The following is an 8,884-nucleotide window of genomic DNA, read 5'->3' on the forward strand; positions in this document are numbered from 1 at the left end:
TTTTTTATTTTCTCGACTTTAGGCACTTCCCCCAAATCTGGGGTCCACTAATTTTAAATCTACAGCACCTTACCAAATTCTGCACTTCTCTTTTGTATAATATTGTGTAGGTACAACCCAAGCTGCAACTTCACTCTTCAGCAGCAGGAACTACTCTCTAATGAATGATGTACTCCAGATTGAAAATTCCTCAAGTGAAATGCTTGAGATTAAGTAAGGTCAGTTGTTTTTCTAACTTATCAAATCTTTTGGTATATAATTCTATATATTTACCCAAGATGAAGGCTATGATTGCAGCTGTGTGTGCAGTGGACAGAGACTGGAAAGGGCATGCACAGACGTAGTAATCATTATTAGGGTGGTGGATTTAGGAGTAATTTTTTCTCTATAAGTTAAAAATTGTATATAATTTTTAGAGTATGTACGTACCCAAGTTATTTTGCACATTAATTAAGGGAAGCTAATAGCCACCCATTTTGAATCTTATTAGAGTCTTAGCTAATTTAACTCACTCGTTGAGCAGCCATTTTCCCTCTGTCTTTCCATCTCCCATCAAGAAATCTCCCTCCCTCTCCTCTCAATAACATGCATAGTACTCTGCCGGAATCATTGGATCAAACCACAGCATCATGCCACATTGACCGGGAAAGACTTGTTCCTCTATTTCTTAACTCTGTCGTTCCTCTGTTGCAAATCAGGCCTAATGAATTCTTGCTTTTCTCCTCCTGAAGCAAATTACTTTGTTCAGAAGAAGTCAGTCTTAAATTCTACCATGCCTCAAAGGGGTGGTTCTTGGATCAAATATCAAAAATTAAAATGAAACTGGAGGCAAGAGTATTAGTTTAGAGGCTGGGCAGTTGTTCACTTAAGAGAAGATGCTGAATTAGGCAGGAACAATAAGGATGAAGAGGAGTAGATGGATTATAGAGGCATTTGGGGAGTGTAATTGACAAGAATTGATGACCAATTAATAAGGATGTGTTAGGGAACAAAGATGACTCTGAGACCTCTAGCTTGGATGACTTAACTCATCCAAGCTAGATGAGTTCACAAAAATGAGTTTGTTTTGGATATGTTTAGAATGAAATAACTTCAGATGGAGGTACTCAGTCAGTAGTTGGAACATGTCTGTATCAAGAGAAGGTGATGAAAACTGGAAAAAATTTGAGAACTATCAGATTTTTTTGGTAACTACTAAAAATGTATGTGATCTTTCCGTTAAAATGACCCTCTTCCTTTGGTGTAAATTACATCTGCTCCATAATATATGTTTGAGACATCTTTACTATTTTCATACTGTTAATGGTAGGATTCTGGACCATCATTTGCCCAGAGAGCAATTGAGTATCTGAAGCAGAGAGGAAAGTCAAAGGGAAGGAATTGATCATTTAGTGAACTCAGAAGCTATCTGTGCTCTGGGAATAAGAGACTGTGGGTGGTCTTCAAATGACAAGAGAACTTAGAGATCCACTTTCATGGCCCTTTCTGGCAGTCTAACTCCAGAGGGTTTTTTTTTTTGTTTTTGTTTGTTTTTGTTTTTAAATCACAGCTTGGCTCCTAATACAAATCTGAGCAGAATCCTGTAGGCCTCTTCTTTCCACACCTGGCAGGGAGCTGGCTCGGTGTGGCCACACCCGTGTGAAAGCTCTTAAACAAAGTTGGTCACCCTTTGTGCTGCCATTTCAACTGACCAATAGTCCAATGACATTTATACATACTGAGGATTGCCTGACCCGCCCTACAATGGCTGATAGATAGGTAATGCGATTATTCTTTTTCCTTGACTGAGCAGGCTGTACCTCTGGAGGGCCCTGGAAGCCCTTGACAGGAGAATGACCTAGTACAAGCTTCTGAGCTTTGGAGGATACCCTTTCTAACAAAGCCATTTCCTCAGGGGTCTTCCATAGCATCATAGTTGCCTGCTCTTTCTTTTCCTACAAATATATAGAGCATTAGTGTGCAGAAGTGTCACTCTGTACTGTAATGGGAGTTGGGTGACTACTCTCTACTTGAATGCTTGGCCCTGATGAGTCCAGTGCAGCTATGCCCAGCCTAAGCATTCTACTCTAACAACAGCTCAGAGGATTGCTCTGCTCCTTCAAATCTGCTTGGAAGTTTTTTCCCCAAATAAGCCCTCTTTTTTTCTTAATTCAAAAAATTTTTTAAAAATTTGATACAATTTTTAAAGGTTACTTTGCATTTACAGTTATTGCAAAATATTGGCTACATTCCTCATGTACAATACATCCTTGAGCCTATCTTATACCCAGTTGTTTTTACCTCCCACTTCCCCACCCCTATATTGCCCCTCCCCCCCCCACTGGTACCCACTAGTTTGTTCTCTATATCTGTAAGTCTGCTGCTTTTTTTGATATATTCACTAGTTTGTTGTATTTTTTAGATTCCATATATAAGTGATAGTATTTGTCTTTCTCCAACTTATTTCACTTAGCATAATGTCCTCCAAGTCCATCCATGTTGCTGCAAATGGCAAAATTTTATTCTTTTTTATGACTGAGTAGCATTCTATTGTATATATATATATATACACCACATCTTCTTTATCCAGTCATCCATTGATGGACACTTAGGTTACTTCCATATCTTGGCAATTATAAATAATGCTGCTGTGAACATTGGGGTGCATGTATCTTTTCAAATTAGTGTTTTTGTTTTTTTCGGGTACATACCCAGGAGTGGAATTGCCGGGTCATATGGTAGTTCTATTTTTAGTTTTTTTCAGAAACCTCCATACTGTTTTCCACAGTGGCTGCACCAATTTACCTTCCCACCAACAGTGTACACAGGTTGCCTTTTCTCCACATCACATCTTCTCCAACGTTTGTTATTTGTGTTCTTTTTGTTGATAGCCATTCTGACAGGTGTGAGGTAGCATCTCATCGTGGTTTTGACGTGCATTTCCCTGATGATTAGCGATGTTGAGCATCTTTTCATGTGCCTGTTGGTCGTCTGCACTTCCTTTTTGGAAGAATGTCTATTTAGTTCTTCTGACCATTTTTTCAATTGAAATATAGTTGATTTACAATGTTTTGTTAGTTTCTGCTGTACAGAAAAGTGATTCAGTTATACATATATATACATATTCTTTTCCCTGATGGTTTATTACAGGATATTGAATATAGTACCTTGTACTATACAGTAAGACCTTGTTGTTTATCTATTTTATAATAGCAGTTCTTATCTGCTAATCCCAAACTCCTAATTTATCCCTCTCCCCCCATCTCCCTTTCCCCTTTGGTAACCATAAGTTTGTTTTCTATGTCTGTGAGTCTGCTCGTGTTTCGTAAATAAGTTCATTTGTGTCATGTTTTAGATTCCATGTATGAGTGATATCATATGGTATTTGTCTTTCTCTTTCTGACTTACTTCACTTAGTATGATAACCTCTAGGTCCATCCATGTTGCTGCAAATTCTTCTGCGCATTTTACAATTGGGTTTGTTTTTTTGATGTTGAGTCATATGAGCTGTTTATATATGTTTGATATTAATCCCTTATTGGTCATATCATTTGCAAATATTTTCTCCCATTCAGTAGGTTGGCTTCATTTTGTTGATGGTTTCCTCTGATGTGCAGAAAGTTCCCTGGTGGCGCAGTGGTTGAGAGTCCGCCTGCCGATGCAGGGGACACGGGTTCGTGCCCCAGTTCGGGAAGATGCCACATGCCGCGGAGCGGCTGGGCCCGTGGGCCATGGCCGCTGAGCCTGTGCGTCTGGAGCCTGTGCTCCGCAACGGGAGAGGCCACGACAGTGAGAGGCCCGTGTACCACAAAAAAAGAAAAAAAAAAACTTTTTAGTTTAATTAGGTTCCATTTGTTTATTTTTGCTTTTGTTTCCTTTACATTAGGAAATGGATCCAAAAAGATATCACTGTGATTTATGTCATAGAGTGTTCTGCCTCTGTTTTCCTCTAGGAGCTTTATAATATTTGGTAGTACATTTAGGTCTTTAATCCATTTTGAGTTTATTTCTGTATGTGGTGTCAAATAAGCCCTCTTATATTTACATTCTGTAGCACTAGAGTTAGTGTCCCTTTTGCATGACTTTGTTTTGTTTGTGTCCCTTTTGCATGACTTTGACCAACACACAGATGTTTCACTCTACAAGGACTGCAAAAAGGATTTTAGTGAGAAGGATAGAAAAAAGAAAAAAGCTGTTTTCTATCCTCAGAGCCCCAGGACAGAAAAGATTGTAGTCTACCTCTAGCCCAAAGACAGCCTTAGTTCTCAGCAATTTAGTTTAGTCACATGGAGCCAAACTGCCCTGTCACTCAATTCTACTTGTTTGAAGATTGGACCCACACTGGTTTTATTTTTCATCTTTTCATGCTCTGTGGTCTTTTGTGACATTTAAAATAGTAACCTGTGGTTTGCGGAGGCCATTAGCCAATTCAGTTCCCTTAACTGCATCCACCTGCTGAGCCATTGTGCTCTAGTCTTCAAGTGTCCTCTGACCTGGTTTGAAGCAGTAGCTCTTTGGACAAGGCTTTCTCTTGTGTCCCAGCTGTTCAAATATTAAACATCTATTCTTGGTGAAATAGGGGGAAAAAAGCTAAGTTGGTCACATCTTTCCTATTATGGTTGCCTTGATATTCAGTTGCCCTTCCCAAGCCATATTTAATACTTAATAATAGCTAATTTTATTAGTTGTTTCTTCTGTGCCAGTGTTAAGGACTGAACTGTGTTCCCCCACATTCATATGTTGAAGTCCTACCCCCCAGTACCTCAGAATGTGACTGTATTTGGAGATAGGGCCTTTAAAGAGGTGATTAAGGTTAAATGGAGTAATATGGGTGGACCTTAATCTGATATTACAGGTGTCCTTATAAGAAGAGGAACAGATGCCAAGGATGCATGTACACAGAGAAGAGACCATGTAAGGACGCGTTGAAAAGGTGGCCATCTGCAGGCCAAGAAAAGAGGCCTTAGGAGGAACCAAACCTGCTGACACTTTGATCTTGGATTTCTAGCACCTAGAACTATGAGAAAATAAATTTCTGTTGTCTGAGCCACCCACCGCCATCTCCAGGGAATAGCTGGGTGAATATATTTGCAAGTAACTATGCTTTTTCCTTTCCTATATATACTGGTTAAAATTGTAGGTCTCACAGGTTATCAAAAGTTCAGAAACAGATATAAGTATACATATAAGAACATGCAATATAGTAAAAAATTTTAAAAGTCAGTAGGGGTAAGGATGAGTTAATTAAGAAATAGTATTGGAGAATCACTTGAAAAAACAACATTTAACTCCCTTACCTCACAGATTATACAAAAAATTAACTTCAGATGGAATAAAGATTTAAATGTTGAAAAAGAAACATGGAAATACTAAAATATAAAGATTAATATTTTAATGTAATCCAGGGTACAGAAGCCATGTTTAAACATATGTAAACATAAGTACTAAAAGAAGAAACTTTTAAAAATGGAAAAAATTGATAGATTTGATTGCATAAAAAGTGTGGTTGGTCCTGGCAGAGTGGACAGGACCATTTGTGGTCCAGTGCTCAACATTTGTGAATTCAAGGAAGAACTTATAATAATTAAACATGTTCTTTCCAGGTATATTTGAGGCCAAACAACATGGAACATAAAAACTGGTCTCAAGAGACATTTTGGATCATCTGGTAAAGACAGTTATAGCAGATTACAACCATCTTCTGAAGTCTTGGAGACAGTCCCCAAGGAACTTCTGGGAACACATGAAGGTGACGTTAGAGTGAGTTAGGAGGAGGCTTGCAATTTCACTGCCAGCCCCTTTGGGAGTTAGGGAAGGGCTTTGGTGGAAATGCCCAAGTGTAATTTAGGAATCATTGCCGTCTCCGCCAGGGAGAAGGGCCGTCTTCCTTACAGATGGCTTCAGATCTTCATGAGCAATGAAGCTGAAAGCTCCCAATGAGTCCTCATAGTTTAATATATATAATAACACAATAGCCAATATTTATATAATGTTACAAATATTTATAGCACTTTTACACATAACCGTACTTTTTCAGAAATAGTATGGGTTGTGATAAGAGATTTGAGTTTGAATGCTTTTTCAGCCTGTTGGCTTATATGATCTTTGGTAAGCTACTTAACCTCTCAGGACCTGTTTTCCCCTCTGTAAAATGGTGATGGTGATGGTGCTAGGGTCAAGGTGATACCCACCTTATAAGGTAAGGACTGAATGAGACAAGTACCTAGTATGATGTTTGAGACCTAGGAAGCACTTGATTTCCTTTCTCTAAAGATGGTTATTTGCGTCAGTAGACCTCACATTTCCACAGTAGTTATATGTTTATGAAGGTAACATATTCAAATATGTCTCATGTTACACAGTGATTCTTAACTCCCGCAATGGGGGTGGAAGTGGTGATGCCTGTATTGTTAAAGAGCACCCCTGGACCCTCAGTGAGAGTCCTTGGTCTACACTTGACACCCCAAGGATCTCTCACTAGTTGGATATTTTTACTCCTGCTTTACTTCAGTGAATTGAGGATTATTTACCTCTGTGGGAAGACAGTACATTAAGCTAATGAAAAAGGTAGTCGAGAAATTACCTTCTCATGTGTGGCTAGATGCCAGGGAGCATTGTTTTCTTGGGGTGAGGGGGTGCCTGTGGGGAAGTTGTGATGGAAAGAATGGTGGAAAGACAGAATACTCAGGGGCTAGAGGACCATTGATTGGGCTGTATGGGAGAAAATGGATAAAAGGGAAGGTGAGAGGAACTGAAGACAATTGTCATTTTTCTCATAGATCCTCATTTAGCAGTCTGTGACTTGGCTTCTTCTGGGGTACCTACTGCCTCTAAATAGGAACTACTGTCTTTATGCTGTAAACTTGTCACATTTCCAGTCTCACCTACCCTAGGCATGAGACCTGGGCCTACCACTTGGGTCGTATACGGTTATCTGACTCATCAAAGTCATATTAAGTACCATAAGTTCCTGGAATTTTATCCATCAAAGCCTAATAGTTCTCCTTATAATGATACATAATGGTTACAAATAAATTTTGGGAACTACAAATAAATTTTGGGAACTGCAAATATGGAAAGCAAAGAGAGAAAGGAAATGGTTTCAGTTTGCTATGAACTGCTTACAGGCTAGATTAACTGAGCATCACTTTTGGCTTATTGTAAAGAAAGGATATAGGACTAAGCTATCCATAAAGTTCTTATTCAAAGTATCCTTTAGAGTTTTGGGTAAGGGACCTTATAATTGAAAATGCTAAGGATACTTCTTAGGCCAGGCAATTAGATTTGAACTGAAAAGATAAGATAATGCTGCAGGTGAAATTATGACTTTGAGAAGAGAGAGGCATATCATTATCTGGGGGAGCCATGCCGTTAATTAGACACAGAGGCTCCTATAGTGGTAACTACAGACACCCCCTTTCTAAGTTGTGACTTAACTGCTTTGGCCCAGAAGATGCTATCAGTAAACAAAGCTTCCTGGGAATGTCTGCTTGATCCTCTTAAGAGCAAGTTTCCAAAGACTGCCTAGGCCCCCATCTTTATTTTGTCATCATCTTCAAACTGTCCAAGTGCTCAGCAATGAGGAGGAATAGACAAAAACAACGTGCGATTTTGTGTTAAATTGCGTGTATAGACTAGAGAAGAGTAAAATCATAGTGCACAGGACCACTCAAAGACAGCTTCATGGGAAAGAAGAATTTATGCTCGAGAGAGAGAGAATTTAAAGACAAGAGAGCGTCTCTAAGGTTCTGTTTTTGTGACTGTTAATTTTTACTCATGGCTCCCATACTGAAACTCCTGGAGTTTGATTGATGTGAAAGAGGAAATAAGAGGATTGATGTGAAAGAGGAAATAAGACAGTGTTAGAAGTAGCAAGGTGCTCAGGCGTATAGTAAGACAGTCTGAATTACAGCAGCTGGTTGGATGTATGGAGACTTTACCAGCTGGAGGGAGATTAGGAATTACAAATTTCATTAACAGAACCAAAGCACATCACAGATGCCATCAGGCAGAAGCCTTATTATGCAGTAATGACCCCCTGCACGCCCCATCCCCCAATTGACAATGCACAGATTGCGGTCACTGTACACTTGCAACAAATCTGGGTATAGCTGGTAGCCAGTACTTCTCCTTGAAGTTTGACTTGTTCCCTCGAATTGTTAATACTTCTGAAATGTTTTAGCTTTTGGCATCTGGATTTGAGCTTCCCTAGATGTTTGTGGTGTACATCATATTCTCGTCTTTGTACTTCAGTTAATACGGTGCATCTGGTGTCTAATGCCTCTGCACGTATCACTGTGTGGTCATGGACAAGGCCAAAGAATTAATCTGGGTTGGGAGTCGTTATGCTTTCACAGTTTACTTTCTTAGTTTGGTTCAGCATTATTCTCTTCTTGCAAAAGGCCGTTTGGGAACAAGCTGGGAATGCAGCAGAGTTACTTCAGAAAAGTCCCCTGGGAATTTGCTCTTTAGCAATTAAATTATCTTTAGACTTTATTCCTCCACCAACTACCAGTGTGATTTTGAGCAAGTTAGTTGTATAGCCTGAGGATAGCCAGTTACCCACACTTCACCCTGGGCCTCTGGGTCTTCATCTGAAAAGTGAAAGGACTAGGAAAGAGGATTTTGAGGTCCTTCCACCTCTAAGATTTTGAGACTTTGATAATTCCTGACTAGTAAGAATCAGATTGTTTGTTTTGATACTAGAGCAATGGGTTTGTCCACCCGTGTGTATTCTCCAACATTCATCTGCCTCAAGTCTACTGTCACCACTTATTTTCCCAGATGGAGACTTGGCAGGCTGGTAAAGCCTAATGTAGTCTCCTTAAGAAACTAGACCCAGCCACCTTGCCCATACTCACAGGCTCCTATCATTCCCTCCCATTCATTTATCCATTCATTCATC

The sequence above is a fragment of the Lipotes vexillifer genome, unplaced genomic scaffold (genome assembly GCF_000442215.2).
Source record: "Lipotes vexillifer unplaced genomic scaffold, Lipotes_vexillifer_v1.1 scaffold858, whole genome shotgun sequence".
Lineage (NCBI taxonomy): Eukaryota > Metazoa > Chordata > Mammalia > Artiodactyla > Lipotidae > Lipotes > Lipotes vexillifer.